At 41.0% G+C, this 19,091-nt stretch overlaps 1 non-coding gene across 1 annotated transcript; it reads right to left on the bottom strand.

The window, feature by feature from the left end:
- Positions 1–12,568: 12,568 nt before the first annotated feature.
- On the bottom strand, positions 12,569–12,640 carry trnaa-ugc. The gene has a single exon. It is a non-coding gene; the product is annotated as a tRNA-Ala (tRNA).
- Between the last annotated feature and the right edge of the window lie 6,451 nt (positions 12,641–19,091).

Below are 19,091 nucleotides of genomic sequence, written 5' to 3'. Positions count from 1 at the left end.
AGGATATCTTGCAAAGCACTTTTGGGACATCCTCCTGAGACAAAAGGCACTGTAAAGATTATTATTANTTTTTTATTAAGGGTGAAAATTGTAATGCTCATTGATGGATTTTGATGTGGTAATTCTCACGATTAATATGTCAGACCACTTTGCAATGGGATGTGAAAGGGCCGTATAGATATATTCCTCGTTGTTGTTGTATCCTGTGAAGTGCTTTGGGACGTCCTCCTCTTGCGAAAGGAGATTTATCAAAATGCAAAGGTCATTGCTGTTATTGTTGTTAGGGTTATTATTGTTGTTATTGCTATTACTATTGTTACTAAGCCACTTAATTGCAAGTTACGTCACGTTGCAAGAACTTTTAAAAAGTTTACAATTAAGTTGTGGTGTAGCACAGAATAGTACTGACGCTGGTTAAGAATTCAAATGTTCGCCAAGCACCACAGTCGACAGGAAAACCATGAATTTTCCAAATGAACTAATACCTGCCCGGGGGCAAAACTATCTCTCAATTTACATAAGGCTTGAAATACCAGAGATAATGCTCCAACTATCTGAATACAGGGTAGGTCTGCAAAATCTTAATTAATCCCAGTTTGCAATAACGTTGGTCACTAATAAACATAGGGAATAACCTTAGGAGTTGAGATTTGTTACTCATCAAGGAGCCATATAATAGCTCCCGTTTGTGAATATCTGATACGTTGGTTCAAATCGAACCATTTCAAACTATCCAGTACTCTTTCCAAGAACAAATAAAAGAACACACGAATTAAATGTTACTCGGGTCCCATATATACTTGGGGGCTGAATATATAACCCGTTCAATATGTCAATACAACGACAAAGTTACAGCGTATTGCAACCAAACTGGTTCCAGCATGAAAGCTGCTCCAGGAAAGGGTTTACAAGATTGAGTGTTTCCCCGGTGTTTCACCATTACAGTCTCCAACCAGCAGTGTGTGTAGTGTGTCTAGTCTGTCCTTTCCTCTCCCCCTCTCTCTCTCTTCTCTCTCTCTCTTTCTCTCCTCCCCACTCTTCCCATCTCTCCTCCCCCTCTCTCCCCTCTCCTCTTCTCCCCTCACTACTAATAAAATAGTAATAATAAATTGGTCCACGGCTGTTTGTGGGACGCAGCTGTGCGCAATTGGCTGCCGCGTTTCGCTCACAAAACACACAGCCACTGCACTTTTCAGTGTATCCCGTGAAGCGCTTTGAGACGTCGCGAAGATGTGATAAGGCGCTATATCAAATTCAACGATTATTATTATTATACACTGCAATTGGTGTAAAGGAGGTAAAGATATATCGTCCACCTTTGTTATTAGCCTCACCTCTGGTATCTAATATGGAGTGAAGGTCATTGTCGACACTTTGCTTTAAAATACAAAAATGGTGTTATTAGAAATGGGTCATTTCAATCAAACTGCTGTGACTTTAACTAAATATCACACCTTAGAATGTCTGGCAGTTTAACTGAATCTAATGTGACTGAAAGTGACATCCCAGGGGGTGAGTTTAGAGAAATTCAAGGTAGGAATAGCAAACGTGTTTTACTGCAGCTTTCTTGTGATTTTTTTTAAAAAAACACACGATTTTAAGATGCTTTTCACAAAATTTTAGGGCCAGCTATGAGCAAGTAAGTCTCTGAGCACATCTCCGAGCTAACTTTGCATTTGATAAAGCACCTTTCATGTCGGGAAGATATCTCAAAACACTTCGCAGGATTTACTGTGAAGTATATATTTGTAGGTGAATGTCATTTGTACGCAATAATGCCTCCAAAAAGAACCATGAAGTGAATGATTAATCTTATCCGGGGGATTGTTGGCCAGGACTCCAGGAGAGAGAAATTCTCTTTTCTTTTCGAGTTAGTCCCATGGGATCTTGAAAGTCCACCTGAACAGGCAGAGAGGACCTCGGTTTAATGTTTCATCTGAAGGACGGCATCTACAGCAATGCAGTACTCCCCCCACCACAGTCCTGGAGGGTCTTTGTAGAATGTGAGTTCAAAGTTCTGACATGAGGCTTGAATCCACAACCATCCCGCAAGGAGAGTGCTACCACCTGAGCCATGCTGCGTTCACTGCACCTCACTGAATTAGCGGGGTTATGGTAGATGCATCAATATTGCAAGCCCACAGACCAGAAGATGACCAGGAGTCAAATAGAACCAAATTAGAAAGCCTAACTGAAACCACTTGACTAATAGATGAAACAGAATGATCTGTTAGATGTATTGTCTAGTGGCGCAACCGGGAATAGGAACCAACACTACACCGCCAGCCCTCACGACTGTGACACCGACCATCCGAAAACCATCCTCTTCGGCTACCCTCCCTGGCCTCGACCCTCCCCGATCGCGACCCCCAGATCGGGTCCAAATCTCTGACTGTCCAGCACGTAAAGCGAGATCAGCAGTCTCGATGTCCGTAGTACACAATTGCTGTGCGTGATCAACACTATTTTATATTCTGATGAAGACTCGTGGATCTAAAACGTTCACAGCAATTTCGTTTTTTGTTACTGTTTTAGATTCAATGGATTTGACAACGCAAAGTCCTTTTTGGGGGACAAATGTAGTTGTTGGGACAACTACATTTGCTTTAGGTACCAAATGTAAAAAAACCTGCCATTTCTAAAAATGTTAATTTTCTCATTCTTCATTGGCCTCTAAAGCATAATTTCATTGTCACAATCTCACGATTAAAATAGCAATTTAAAAAAAGTATTTTTCGGAGATGTGTAACATGTTCGTAAGGCAATGTTCATCTGTTTACACATGGTCATTGAACACCATTTCAGAAAATTCCTCGACTGTCTGCCTGTTCAGGTGGGTGTTAAACATCCCAAGGCACTCTCCGTCAAGAGAAGAGAATTTCTCCCTGTGTCCTGGTCAAAAAACCTCCGGATAAATTGGTCATATATCAACTGGCTGTTTGTGGGTCATAACTGAGCACAATTTGATGGCGGCATCTGCCTACAAATATAAATACACAATCATTACACTTCACACAAAAACCTCTGCGAAGCACTTTTATTATTATTATTATTTAATCGTTCTAGTTGAAATACAATAGGTTCCAGGTTGTAGATATTACAAAGAATGTATAGCACAGAATTAAAAGCAACTTCTTTGAAAACAAGCATATGGCTCTCATTGTAAAACAATTCTCTCTCTCTCTCTATCTAATTGCGTGAATATGTCCGCTTGTGTGCTCCGGAAAGTGATTGCTGGCGTCCAACTCAAGTTGGAAGAAGGACAGATGGAATTACAGACGATGATGATGAGGAATCTCCCTATTGTACAGGAGCCACTTGCGCTGGTGTCACAGCCTGCTGCCCCAAAGGCATCAGTTACAACCAGCGCCCACAGCAGATGGTGTTGATGCGAGTCTCAGTCTGACTCGTACCTCAGAGGAGTTTACGACAGTGTCCGAGTCTATCGGGACATTTCAATCTCATTATCCAGCTGAAAAGGGCAAACGTTTAACCTACCCTCAGCCGTGAGCTGAGGCCTGCAGTGAGATCGGTATTGGGGAAGTGGGATGCTTCCCTCCAGGGAGAGAGTGCGCATTCCATTCCAATAAATATCTTGGGAATGTCCACATGTAGGTGGGAGGCTTGGAACCCTCAGTTTGGTTTGGAGACTCTTGAGCACGGTGATGGGTCTCCGCCCGGGTCAGACACCCAAGAAAATACTTAAGAGCCTGAGCCAGGGGTGGAGAGGGAAGAGGGGGGTGGTGGGGGGGGAGAGGGGATGACGTGCTCGAAAACGGAATTGAAGAGAGAGGTGTTAAGGCGGGGAGAGGGAAGACAAGGTAGATTTCAGAGGAGTTACTTCCAGAGGAGTTAGGGGACACAGCGGTTAAAAGCTCCCCCAGCAACGGGAGGATGGATGGGACAGGAGACATAAAGCAGGCTGTGTTTGTTGATTGAGATTTATTGGCCTTTACAATATATGTGACTCTTTGCAAGTGATTTAGATTTGGAAATGTTTCCAATACGAGTTGCGTGAGTGAAAAGACCATTTGGTTTTATTGTTCTCCCTGTATCACTCTGTGATTGACTGAACTTAGCAGTGAAGCTTTCCACTGAGTAATAATAATAAATAATAATAATAATCCTTGCATTTGATAAAGCGCCTTATCACGACTTCGAGACGTCACAAAGCCCTTCACAGAATATACTGTAAAGTGAATTGACTGTACCCTTTGTGGCCGAAACATAATCTCACCCCCATAAAATTATAATTTTGTATTATAATATTTGAGAACTGGCGTTTTCCTTGAAATACCTTTTGGACTGAGTATCCACAGAGCACATACTGAAGATGCAATATAATATTGTAATATGATAACAATAATTCCTCATTCCTGCCCCCAGAAAATTCAGAAAGCCTCAATTTGACAGTTTAAGATCTTGTAATGCGTACAGAAATCCGCTAGGATTTGGGATTGCACTTACGTGATTTATTCCAAAGTTGCTGCAGTTTTTTTTTTTAACATGAGCGATGTAAAGGAGATTTTGCCCAGGCCTGTACTTTTTCTAACTCTCTAACTCCAAACAGACTGGCACTTTGGAAACATTCGGGCAATGTTTACGCTTGACATTACAGTACTGTAATCCAGACTGAATGTAAGGGAACTAAACCTATGTAAGCAGATGGAATGGAGTGGTTATATTCATCATAGCGGCCCTGCATGGCAGGTTTATGAGCTATAATAGCTTTGCTATGCGTGCGCATGTACGTGCTGCCCATCAAAACAGCGCAGCCACAAAAACATCCAAGTGATTTTGCAGCTCGAAAAAACAAGGTCTCTTCGAAGCACCTTTTGCTTCTTCTCTCTCTCTATCTCTCCCTTTTTTGTGTGAAATCTACAACCCATCGAAGACACGGTTTAACAATAGACTTGAAATACTCTGCAGGTTCCATTAGCATCCACAAATAGTTCTGTGCAAATGACTTTGTGGAATCAGGGTTGGGGTGGGGGTGATGTGGGGAAATGGAGTTCAAGCCCGTCATTAAAATTGATTGTCTAAAGAGCACAAAAATGCTGATGTACTCCTGTTTAGCACAACAAGAAAATTATCGCTGGCTGGATGGAGTCGTATTTGATGGGTTTTTTATTGAGGAAAAAATAGTCGTGTACAGAATTTTTCCAGCATAGTTTTCTGAAGTTCATATGTACTTTAATTCAATGCAGGCTGACTGCACTCATGCGCTAACCCAATTACATGAGTATTTAAATTGGATTTAGATTAGGCTGGACCAAATTACTTGGATCTGTTCCAAAAATCCTCCCTCTAGTTTGCTCCTCAGCTGATCACAATTTACACGGGAAGAAATTGACTTTACTCAGTCCTACTAATATATGCATGTTAATAATAATAATACTTTGGTCACTCAATCCACGACTGTTTGTTTGTGGGGACGCTGCTGTGCGCAATTGAATGCCATGTTTCAACCACATAAATACACAGTCAATTCACTTTACAGTATATTCTGTGAAGCGCTTTGAGACGTCTCAAAGACGTGATAAGGCGCTGTATCAAAGGTAAAGATAATTATTGTTATGTGTGTGGTGCTTTGAACTGTACCCGTTATCATTGATGCCCTCTCAACAAAAGCCATGGCACATCGAATTGCAAACAGGGTCGATCTAGTTAGTTTCTCTTTGACCGAGCCTTCAGCTCCCCTCTCGACTCTCTTCCCCCTCCTCGCTCCCTCCTATTATATTATATTAGTTATTATTGGTTATATTATTAACCAATATTATTATTGGTTATATTAGTTATTTTGCTTGAGTTCCTGAAGAAGATTTTCGAAGGCATGGAGAGCAAGGATTATTATTCTTAGGATAAGTTATTTTTAGATAAACTTCCAATTCACTGAGTGGACGACTGTCCAAATAAAAATGTTAAAATAAGCCTTTAATCCAATTTCAATCTCTTGACCAAAACATCCAGAGTTATCAAAATAGAGTTGTCTTGATGTGCTTTTCGAATCTGAAGAGCAAAAATCAGCTGTTGGCCAAAACATCTCCACAAAAAGCCCAAGGCAACCAACAATTAATGAGGTTCCTACAGAGACTCTGTAAGCTCTTGCTATTATAATGTAAAGCAGTTTTTTTTTTACGAGATGAATAAGAAAATTAGCTGAAGCTCTATTAGAACTGTGGCTGAGGGAACCAGGAACACAATCTGTGCTTTGCCTTCTGGCCATGCTGTTCTATTCTGTAACCACTCCAGCGTCCTAGAGTAGATTGCGTTGACTTTCCTCTAGTTTCCCTCCTTTGTTGTGGAGGCTCGTTTCCTCTTGACATCTCTCTGTGTAAATTGGTTGAGGTTGGAACTCACTGCTGAACACGGTTGTGAGTATGAACCATTGACTCTGAAGCAAATGCCTCGCTCCCTCCTTTGCCTCCTTCAAGGCACATCTCAAGACCCTCCTCTTCGACCGCACCTTTGGTCACTCTTCTACCCCTTCCCTCCCTGCTCTCCACCCCTCCTGATCCCAACCCCCTGCTTAAGATTAAGGCTAAGACCAACTGATTTCATCCTTCCAGAACACCTAGCCTTCAATCCACCCATCACCAGGACTCAGTGTCTTAGTCTCAGCCACCCTTCCTGGCAACCTCCTCCAGTCATTAATTGCCCTTTGTGTAAAGAAAAACTTCCAGGTATCTGTCCTGAAGTTGCCCCTTGCAATCTAAACCTATAAGTCAGTCGATTGGCAGATCACTTTCCGGTGGTAATAATCCCTCCAAAAAAAAATGATAATAATTTGGTCACTCAATCCATGACTGTTTGTAGGACACTGCTCTGCACAATTGAGCTGCTGTATTTCGCCCACAAAATGTACAATCAGTTCAATTCAATTACCGTATATTCTATGAAGCGCTTTGAAACGTCTCGATGACGTGACAAGGCGCTATATCAAATGCAAGGATTATTATTATTATATTATTATGTCCTCATATTGTAGTTGTCTGGGCTTGTCATGGTTTCAGAGGGAAATCAAACCCTCGCTGCATAAAAATAACACGATGGCTTCGGTGACATGTCCTTTACGACATTACCGCATTGTTTTTTCGAACACGACAGACGATTTTGTCCCAAATTGCTTTTTTTTAAAAAATTGCAGTTTTATCACCCACTGTAGCTGAAAACCGTCAGGCTTTTGCTTGTCCCTGAGCCTCAGTGCAGGAAATGAGGTTTGCAGCTCAATGATTATCACCGAGATATTAGTAAGAATTTTGGCTGTGGTAGCGAGCAGATTTTATGTGACAGTCCATTGTTTTTTGGGTTAGTGCTGACGTTTGAACAGCGAGGGATTGAAATTCAGCTATGCGAGGGCAATGCCACATTAATAGTTTGTGAGATGCTTACTCTGGTTTGAAAACACCTCAATGCTATGCAGTGATATTTCATGCTAATGTATTCTCTCTCTCGTGTGTGTCTGTGTGTGTTTGGGAGAGAGGGGGTGGGGAGAACAGACAGGAAGTTGATTGACTAAAGGGCCTCGATAGAAAAGATTATAAAGGGCTAAATAATAATAATAATACTTGAATTTGATATCATTTTTTTCGTATGAAATCCTACATTTTGCAACAAGCCTATAGGTTGCCTCGGGAGCATAACATAGAAACCCCAGAACTGCTACCAATTTGTGCTTCAGCTGTTTGAGCTTACTGGCTTGATCAATACACTTTTATTTAATTACTCTGATTCCACGACCAGCGATCCATTGCTGTTGTGCTCACTGAGGAATATTCATTAATATGGGATAATCTCTTGATCTGAATTTGATATGATTATATTTCTTTGTAGTAAACTTCAATGCGTACTACAATAAATTCTCTTTATGAATACATACCAAGATCTTTGAGTGGAAATCTTCAAACCCATTTCTACAGATGGTTAAACCTCTTTTTACAATTGTAGTCTACTGTTGTGACTTAATGGATATGTTCACACTCTGTAAGACGTCTGTGAGCAAAGGGGTTTATTTGTCACTATATTGGTTTTATATCTGCACTATTCCTTATTTACAGCCGCTGCAAGTCTTCAGAATGAGATTGTGGAACCTTGATATGTTTCTGCAAACTTATTTCACCAAAGTTGGGCAAGATCTTATTTCCTTGAGAATGTGGAACTCCAAAAAAAATCTCCTTTGAGTTCCTATCTCATCTCATTAAAACTGCTGTCAGATAAACACAGACAGTATTTCAGTATTTTTCCCTGAGTTGCAAACCATCTGTTTATCAAAAGAAACTATACCTAGGGTGTTTCAGACAGTCCTGCTGTTGGTTGTGTTGGGAGACTTACCATCCTCATGTCCTTTATAAATTTTTCTAATAACATTATTCAATAATATGGGATCATCTCTTGAACTGAATTTTTTTTTTAATCATTTCAAAGTACAAGTTCTATTAAATTACACGTGGATTTAGGCGAGCGAAATTCAAGTGGGATTCATTGCAATGCAATATTCTCTAGGGTAGACTTTCAGGTCGGTATCACATATTATGGCTTATAATGTTATCAAAAATCAGACACAGGGGACATCGCAACTAAAACTAAAAAGACTAAAACTACAACACACATGGAATTTACATTGAGTGCCAGTGAACAGCATTCAGAATGTAATCCTGACCTGATTCTATCCTTCTTTAACCTAACCTTCTTAGCAGTACGTACGAACCCGGTTGTTAATTAGTCGATTGGCAGATCGCTTTCCGGTACAACCTGTGAAGAGTGATCACCTTACAGTACATCCTGTGAAGCGCTTTGAGACCCCTCTAAGACGTGTAAGGCGTTATATCGAATGCAAAGATTATTATAATGTTACTGAGGCCTTTTGTAGCACTATTTCTCATCCCAACCGCCACCAAGGCAAAGATCAGCTAACTCAGCATTGAACCTGAGATCGTCCAGGACTGCATTGAATCAGGGATTTGTTCTTTTTAATTTCCTTTATTTAGGTCCTATTCCTTGTTACATTGCACTCTTACACTTGTGAGCAGCTCCAGTTAACAATTAAACATGGACGGGGAATTTGAAATTGGTTGAATGGGGAAGTTGGTAGGAATTGTTAGGAGAGATAGGTCAAAATTGGGGGGGGGGGAAGCTATTAAGTGAATTTCCTCTGAGATATGTAATGTGATTCCTCCTGTTCCTTGTATACTTAGTAATGATCTGGATTCACAGGGAGTTTCTCCTAGCGTTCTAGCCAACAATCCCCCAAATAATAATGAGTCATCCACTTTATGACTGTTTGTGGGCTCTTGCTGCGTGCAAATTAGCTGCCGCATTCACCTGCAAAAATAGCCGTAAAAACAACTTGATGCTGTGAAGGGAGAGTGGATGTTTTGCAAGGATGAGATCAAATGGGCTAAAGGTGCTTTTTTCATCCGAACCACGTTTGTGTTCTTGTGATTTAATCACGCTAGATGTTCAAGTGGGAACACATTACGCATCAGCAAGAGAACATGCCATACTTTCAAATCCTTTTACCCCGTTCGGGAATTGTAAAGGTTATTAAGCTGCAATCTTGGTAAACTTAATCTTTCAGCATATTATTTGGCATTGTGCAATCTGCCCTTCATCATAAACAGTACCTGACATGAATTTCTGACCTTTAACGATACTACATGTGTTCTTTTTAGAGTTGTTTAGCCTTTATAAAAAGATTCATGTGCCATACCCTTTCCTGAGTTCAGAATTTTCAAGAGATTTCTCGGTGGGTTTGCATTAATTTACTCTCCAAATTCCGTCAGTCAGAATTTTCGGGCCACCCCATGTGCTGATGCACATTCACAGGATCACATGAGAGATTCAGATAACCAAGGCCTTGTCGCTTATTTGATCTCATCTTTACAAAATACCTGCCCTTCTCTTCTCCCTTTACACAATCAAGCTGTTCTTCAAGCTCTGTAACACATGCTGGTAACCCATTTAGGTTGTTAATTACCTCTGGGCATATACTGGTGTCTTGTCATAATATTGCCCATTCCAACCTGTGCCCTGTTTTTCTGTTACCTTGGCATATCTGAAAGTCTTGCTCTAGGTGTATTCCCATTTAAAAGGTCATTGAAACAGGTCTCCTCTGAGATGTCCCTTTAGAAGGCTGAGGAGCCTGTAGCTTGTCTAATCGTTGCCCATATATCTCATTGCACCAATACTGGAGATCCTCCTCGTTCCTCTCCTTCTCAGGTCAGGCAGTTTCCTTATGTTGTGGTAACAACAACGAATTTACACAGCACCTTTCACGTCAGGAGGACGCTCCAAGGCACTGGACAGTCAGGGATCTGCACCCGAGCCGGTGGTTGGGATCAGGAGGGGTGAAGGGCAGAGAGAGGGTAGGGGGTAGGAGGGTGACCGAAGGTGCGGTGGAAAAGGAGGGTCTTGAGACGGGTCTTGAAGGAGGCGAGGGAGGGGGCGAGGCGGAGGGACTGTGGGATGGAGTTCCAGCATTGTAAGCAGGATCCCAGAGACAGCCTGAGCAGAGCACAGTTCAGATTGAACATTGACTTGTAAGTGGGTTAGTAATGTAGCTTAGCATCCTGTTGGCTTTGATTATTGCCACCGCACATTGTTTTGACAAAGTAAGCGACGAGTTAATTCATTGATGGTCTTTGTACCACACATAGTTCTTACTGTTATTTCTGCAGCTGTGAGGTCTCAGTATCATTGAACTTTTTGAGACGCTATCCCACGTGAAATATTGCTCAGATGTAACCTGAAATCATAGTGGAAACCATGGAATTGTATTAATTTACAGCAGATGAGGAGGCCACACAGCCCAGCATGTCTGTCTTAGTTTTATCCTATTCTCCTGCTTTTTTTTCCTATACATGGATATTGTCTTGAGTTAATAAAGAAAATAAATAATAATAATAATTTGGTCACTCAATCCACGCTGTTTGTGGGACACTGCTGTGCGCAATTGGCTTCCGCCTTTTGCCCACAAAATGCACAGTCGCTACTCTTTACATTTTTTTCTGTGAAGTCTTTGAGACGCCTCGAAGACGTGATAAGGCGTTATATCAAATGCAAGGATTATTATTATTATTATTAATGCAGTGCTCCACCTCAGCCTAGATTTACTCAAGCTGTGCAAAGTTTTACAGCATCCACAATTTGGTAAATTCTTCAATACAGCTTTAATTATGAAGCAGCTTAACTTCAAATTTTTTTTAATTAACCAACTTCAAAGTGAAGACCGAATTCAACAATTTTTCAAAATTTCTGAACGCTCTAAAGTGCTGCGTAACTAGAGTGAACTGAGCCCCGGATTAAATTTCTCTTTAACAATATTAACAATAATAATCCTTGCATTTGATATAGCGAGAAGCTGAAGCCCAGGTTTCACCTTCAGCTATTCAAGGCTGAAAAATTAACATTAAACCATGGAGTTTGGATTATTTGATTGGATTCTGCACAGAAGGCAGGGAGGGTATTATGATTCAAAGCGTAACATTCATTTTGTTCGTGAAATTATTTAGAATGTAGCTGCATTTTTAATTGCTCCTGGGAACGTTGGTTAGCCACACCACTTTGCAAATGTTATTTCAAGAATTAAGAAATATTTTGATATTTTTTCTGACGAACCAACAATTTACTTTACATTCCTTGCGGCTGTTTGAAAATGCCTAAAATACACCTATGCCCTTAATCGTTAATTATACTTTTAATAAACATTCTGTCAATTGGTTTAAAAATAGAGGAATCTAATCCAGACAATAATTCTGTGAAGTCGATTCGCATTCAGTTCAATAAATAATGTGTCTCAACCTCGCCCAGTTCTTCGCGCTCTCACCTCTTGGTTCAAGGTCCAGGTTGTCTAGCCTTTGCAGTTCCACTGCCATGTTGAACGTGGCTCATTTATATAATTTTTTTTGTGATCTGTCCTGTCTGCATTGATTCCTGGTTGTAGAGGACGAAACCGCTGCAGTGAACCAACCCCAAATCCTTCAACGTTGACCTTTTGGCAGGAAAGTCTGATGGAGCAGACACACTCAGCAATTAAACCGCACTTGTTTCTGAGAATTTAAAAGAGAAATTAAATCATTTGTTTAATTATTTGACCGCTCAAAAGGAAGAGAAGACAGAGAGCATGTTTTGAGGGCTTTTAGGATTAAAGATATTGGACACATTTCTGCCGAACAGCACCAGTAAAATTGTCGCGTTCAATTCACCGGCGGCGTTATTTGAGCTGTGGGTTGGAGAAAAGTAGACGCTATTAAAAATGTCAGTGATGCAGAGGTAGAAAGGTCAGCCAGTCTGTCAATCATAATGTGTCAGTCATCCACTGTTTGCCTGTCTCTATAGAATAATAATAATAATCTTGCATTTGATATAACACTTTTCACATTTTCTCGACGTCTCAAAGCGCTTCACATATTATAAAGTGAATTGACTGTATATTTGTGGGTGAGACGCAGCAGCCAATTGCGCACAGCAGCGTCCCACAAACAGTCGTGGATTGAAGTGACTAATGTATTGTTTTTTTTCTTGAGGGATTATTATCAGGCGTGTGGAGTAAGGAAACTTGCCCAAGGTTTTGTCCTGCTGGGACTCGAACCCAAGTCTCTCGCTTGCAAGGCGAGTGCTCTCACCACTGAGCTACAGGACTCCACATAACCCTCCATATGCTCTCTCCCCATCATGTCTGTGTTGATGCTCGCTCCCCCAATGGATTATTGCTCCTGGAAAAACGATCCACCAATTGATGAACAACCGGGTTCCTACTCACTGCTGGTAAACAGAGGCGTGTGGAGTAAGGAAACTTGCCTACGTTTTCACCCTGCCCGGGAATCAAACCCGGGTCCTCTCACTTACAAGAGCAGCACTTTGAAATGTTTATATGTCAAATCCAAGGATTATTATTAACCAGATCCGTGACAAAGCGTCTAACATAACATAACATGTAGGAGCAGGAGTAAGCCATTCGGCCCTCCGAGCCTGCCCCGCCATTCAATCATGGCTGATCTTCTTATCTAACTCCAGCTAATAACCTGATCCTGCCTTATCCCCATATCCCTTAATCCCTTTTGCAATAAGAAATCTGAATATGTTCAAGGACTGAGCGTCCACAGCCCTTTGGGTAGTGAGTTCCATACATTCACCGCCCTTTGAGTGAAGAAGTTCTTCCTCAACTCAGTGCGAAAGGGCTGCCTCTGATTTTAAGGTTGTGACCCCTGGTTTTAATTTCTCCAACCGGGGAAACAATCTCCCATTATCTACTTTTTCATGCCCTTTGATGATCTTATAGGTTTCTATAAGATCTCCTCTAATTCTTCTTTATTCTCGTAAATATAGGCCCAAATTGTTCAGCCTATCCTCGTAACTCATTCCCTTCATCCCTGGTACTAACCGAGTAAATCTACGCTGCACCCCCTCCAAGGCAAGTACATCCTTCCTTAAATAAAGAGACCAAAGCTGCACACAGTATTCCAGGTGTGGTCTCACCAGGGCCCTATGCAGCAAGACTTCCCTACTCTTATACTCTAATGCTTTCATGATGAATGCTAACATACCGTGTTCGCCTTCCTAATTGCTTGCTCCTCTTGGCCGTCCAATAACCAAGATCTTGTATTTGACCTTTTATGGACTATATTTGAAGAGCACCTCCCAGTGTTTCCAAAACATCTAGATCACACATTAACTACAGTAACTTTTTCAGTAATAGTATGCGTGGCTTTAAACTGCCCCATTACCATTTTGATACACAGTTTACTGTAAACATCCTCTGAAGGGCTTTGAGACACTTCAATGATGTAATAAAGCACCATGTCAAATGGAAGGATTACTATTTTATATATATATACTTTTTATTAAGACTGATTTTGTGGATTAAAATGTGGCATCATCAAGCTTTGAGTAATCCCATATTGCTTTTCACTCCAAACCCCATTCTTCTCATCCCCTATTTTACTCAAACATTCTGATCACCGCGGATTGAGTCAGACTGAAAGAGTCGCATTTCTGAGTTTGAGGAGTTCAAATGCTTTAAGTCGGGAAGGTTTTGTCACGGTGAATCAAGTTTATAATTCTCATGAAAACTTCCCAATTGTCCTGGCAATTCTGAAGCTGGGAAAGCCAGAACAGCTCCTGCTATCTCAGTTGGTTATTTTTGGAACCAGACTCATAGACTTTCTCAGTGCTGGATAGTTTATTCAACAAAGAAAAGGGAAAAAATTGTTGAACAGACGAGTATTGTTAAAGAGCGAGGGTGCGTCAGCTGGCTCGGTGGCAGCACGCTTGACTCGGAGTCAGAAGGTTGTGGGTTCAAGCCCCCACTCGGGTCTTGGAATCACCCAGTCTAAGATGGTGCTCTAGTGCTCTGGGGGGGGGGTGGTGTTGCATTGTCAGAGGATGAGATGTTAAACCGGGGCCTGTCAGACGGTTTGGGGGACGTTAAAGATCCCACGGCGCCTTTCGAAAAAGGAAGGTAGTTTCTCCCGATGTTCTGGCCAACAAATCCCCCGGATAAAATCCATCACTCACTTCGCGGAGATCCGTGGGACATCTCTGTGCATAGATTGGCTGCTGCAGCGTCAAGCACTTTGAGACAAACTCCTGATGTGAAAAGCACAATCTAAATGTAAATTGTGTTGTAATATTGTATATCTCAATATTGGAAGGTATAGATCACGTGCAAATTATTGTTATTTTACTATTGTTGCTGAGTGAGGCGTTCCAGTGACTCACTTAATTCAATCCGTATCAATTCGTCCACAAAATATACAGTCAATTGACTTTACAGTATATTCTGTGAAGCGCTTTGAGACATCTCAAAGACGTGATAAGGCCCTACATCAAATGCAACTATTATTATTATTTACCGTGTGGGCAGATTTTACTCCTGTTGTCTGCCATTAGAGTGAAATCTAGTCCATCACAATCATCATTGGTTCTTCTTGTCATGGTAATACCTGCATAACATCCTTTCCTGCTTTTAGCTAAGATGTTGGTTTCCTTCATCATGTCCTTGCCTTTTAGTTCCTTAATAGTCTTCAAACAGCCTCATACTTTCTCTCAGATCTTCCACTCAAGCAATCTTCTCAGTAATCTTTCTACGAGCATCTTTGTCTAAGTTTCTCTGCTCCATTCGCTGTGCTGTTAGTGAACTTACAGCTGTACCCTTTGGGCATTTTTCATTCAAAGTGCCCATCAACCAATTCACAACACTTCGCGAATGAAGCAGCATAACCTCCCGCCCTCACTGGCAAACCACGTCAGTCTTTGGATTTGATGACCAATGATTCTATTACTCCAGTAATAGTTCTGTAATAGTACCCAGAATTTGTTTCCCAGGCCGTTGATGGATTCTGATATATAAATACATCCTTGCATTTGATATGGATTTTCATGTCGGGAGGATGTGTCAAAGTGCTTCACAGGATTTACTGTAAAGCATAGTGACTGTATATTTTTGAAAGTGAACACGGTAGCCAATTTACGCAAAGCGATGTCCCACAAACAGCCATGAAGCGACCAACAAAAATGGCCCATTTTATCTGGGGGATTGTTGGCCAGGACACCGCGAGATAATCCCTTCTCTTTTAAATAAATAATAATACTTTTCATATAGTGGCCCTGGAATCTTTAACGTCCACTTGAACAGGCAAACGGTGTTGACGTGTCAGCCGAGCCGACGCAAGTCCTGATGTGAGCCCACAACCTTCTGATTTAGAGACAAAAGTGCAGTCAGCAACTGAACCCGACTGACATAGGCAGGTTAAAGGAAGCACATGTAAGAAAAAAACCATGGTTAATATTATTCGCTAATAGTCTGTTTATCCTGTATCCTGCTTGATGTTGTTTGAGTACAAGCACAGAAATCTGTCTCAGTTGTTCTTGAAACAAACAACATTTTCTGCTTCCACCATCTGTTTCCCGAGGGGAGCCTGTTCTATAAGTTTCCTACTCGCTCCCTGAAGTAGTGTTTCTGCAGATTTGTTCGGAGTTTAGCCCCCTTTCAATCACACGATTCCAGAAGTTGTGTTAGCTCAGCCATAAACGTGCACCGCGAGCGATTCAGAAATGCCACGTGAAATGCCACGTGAAATTTGGTCGCAGCGGTAAGATAATTGCTGATCATTTTCTTTGTGGGTAGATCCTCCTGAGATGCAGTGCTGGCAATACGGTGCTCTGTGACAAGAGATCAAAGGGCAGATCTTGAGAGGTTCGTTGAACAGTGTAATCAACATCCTTTTACTTCTAATCATTTCAGTTGGTTTTTAGAATTTTGCTTAACCAGTGAATCCTTTCTGATAGCGGTGTCCGGTGTACTGGTTTGGAAGGACTATAAACTAGACAGTGTGAAGGGACCAAAGTAATGCACGGTTGATAAGAAAGCATCACCGAGTTTCTGACAGTATTTGCAATAATATTAATTCAGCTTCATGTCAAGTCATCTTAGTAACTCCTTCAAGTAAATACTTCTACTTCAAGTTATTAAAAAACACAAAAATATCATCCTAAACAAACTCCTGATGAGATGCCCTCTTCAAATCTATTGTTAATAATAATCAGTCCAGTAATAATAATAAGACTCCTTGCAGTTGATATAGCGCTTTTCACGTTGGGAGGTTGGCTCAAGGTTCTTCACAGGATTCAGTGTAAACTGAAGTGTAGTGACTGTATATTTTGGTAGGTGAACACAGTAGCCAATTTGCACAGCAATGTCCCACAAACAGCCATGAAGTGAATGACCAATTTTATCCGGGGGATTGTTGGCCAGGACACCGGGCGATTCTCCTTTCCCTTTTCAAACAAATATTTAACAACCACCTGAATAGACAGACGGGACCTTGGTTTAACATCTCGTCCAAAGGATAGCACTTTAGTTGAGAACAAACCCATTCTAAATGACTATAAGCTGCTGTACTCTACCCTTATTTTTATGTGAGAACATTTCACACTCAAATTCCTGAAGATAATCTACACCCAGAATTACAATTCTGCTGCATGCAAAGTGTACAGAAGTACTTTATTCTATTCTTTACTTAACTGCTTTATTACTCGCCTGCTTATTACCTGTATTGGCACAACATTTTGTTCTGTGTATTGACAGGTTTAGTGACATCTGTAAAGATAAGTGTAGCTTTTGACAAATAAATGCCTCAATTTTCCTGTCAAAACGTATTGGTAAAGAAAAATGGACTCCTTTCATCTTAGTATTTAAGTAAGAGCCAGAGGTAAAAAAAAGGATTTAGTTTTAGCTTTAAAACTGTCAGGAGAAGTGAATTTCAAACTGTACACATGGTTAGACATTGTTAGATATGGTTGTTAGTTGCCTGCCTGGGATTTTATGAAACCTGGAGGAGTAAATATGTGCAGTGGGGTTTTAATCTGCATTGACATAGACTTACACAGAATGTTATAGCATAGAAACAGACTATTTGGTTCAAACTAGTCAGTACTTTTACCCAACACAAGCCCGGATTCGTTAGGTACTGAATATGAATTATCCAGATTCATGGAAAGGCAACATATATAAAAGACCTGTCTGAACGGGTCTGTGAAAATTGATCAATTTATATGTCCAAAACTCCTGACGTGAAGCTTGAACCCACAACTTCCTGACTTCGTGATGAGAGTGTTCCTGACTCAGTCAGGCTCGCTGAACAATTTGAACAATGTTTCTGAAAGGTATTGAATGTTGAGTGTACCTCGACGAGCCCAAATCAATGATATGTTCCACTTCAATCAAATGTCAAGGCCGTAAACTTGCGACTCAAGTAAATGAATAATAATCATTTACTTTACCAGCTTTGCTCAAACACTCGTACTCTCAAATTAAGTTCATTTGATACTCTGTCCAAATCCGATTCGACTGCCATCTTTTTCCGATTTAATTAAAAACGTAATTAACTAAAGGCATGCACAGCAGTTTCTGAATATTTCCTTTGAAGGTTGTTAAATAATTTATTATATTCAGTAAAGTTTTGTGTTAAAATGGTTGTATTTATCTGTTCAATGTAGCTGAACGAGTAACGTTTACAGTTTGCTCTAATATATGATGCCCAAAGTATACCTTGCTTCCCTTAGTAATTTAGCACTGAAATTACACAACATTGGAGCAAAAAAGGTACACATTGGGAGCGAATAACATGATCCTGAAGCTATGTGTCAGCCTCGCTCAATTGGCAGCACTCTCATCTCCGTGTTAGGGTTCAAGACCCATGGCAATGTTTTGAATTCATTTAGTCTCGGCTGACACACCAGTGCAGTGTTGGGGTGTGTTCCTTTGTCGGAGGTGCTGTCCTTTGAATGATATGTCCAGATTTTGGATAAACCAAGATCCAGTCTGCCTGTTCGGGTGGATGTTATAATCCTTGCATTTGATATAGGGCCTGATCACATCTTTGAGACATCTCAAAGCGCTTCACAGAATATAGTGTAAAATGAATTGACTCTATATTTTGTGGGCGAAACATGTCAGTCAATTGCGCACAGCAGTGTCCCACAAACAGTCGTGGATTGAGCGACCAAATTATAATAATTTTTTTTTGGAAGGGATTATCACCCATGGAAAAGCGATCTGCCAATCGACTAACAACTGGATTCCTACGTACTGCTAGGTAAACAGAGACGGGTGGAGCAAGGAATCTTGCCCAGTGTTTCACCCTGCTGGGAATCGAGCCCAGGATCTCTTGCTTGCGAGGCAAATGCTCTTAACCACTGAGCTACAGGACTCCATAATGAAGTGTTACTTCATGTGTGCGGCTGTTCCTTATAACCGTGCCAGAAAAACCTCTCGGATAAAGAGACTGTACACCGTTCAAAAGACAGCGGCGACTGCAAGGATTTCTTAAGTTCTTAATAGGAGCTTGAATTTCCTTGTGATGGACAGACTGAAAACTGGATTTGATTTAACGGCTTAATACACTGACAGCTTTACACCTCCTTGTGAAATGAGCACTATAAATTCATCAAGTCAGTGGACAGGGCAACATTCCAATTAACCGATCACTACACTCTCAAAAGCCACTCAGGATACACAGCGAGGCTGGCGGGGGGGTGGTTTCCTAAACGCAATAGGCACCTGTCACATCAACGGACACAACAAGGCTGAG

The sequence above is a fragment of the Callorhinchus milii genome, unplaced genomic scaffold, assembly GCF_018977255.1.
Source record: "Callorhinchus milii isolate IMCB2004 unplaced genomic scaffold, IMCB_Cmil_1.0 Scaffold13, whole genome shotgun sequence".
Taxonomy (NCBI): domain Eukaryota; kingdom Metazoa; phylum Chordata; class Chondrichthyes; order Chimaeriformes; family Callorhinchidae; genus Callorhinchus; species Callorhinchus milii.
Note: the sequence above shows the minus strand (reverse complement) of the source record. Positions and strands in the feature narration are given on the sequence as shown.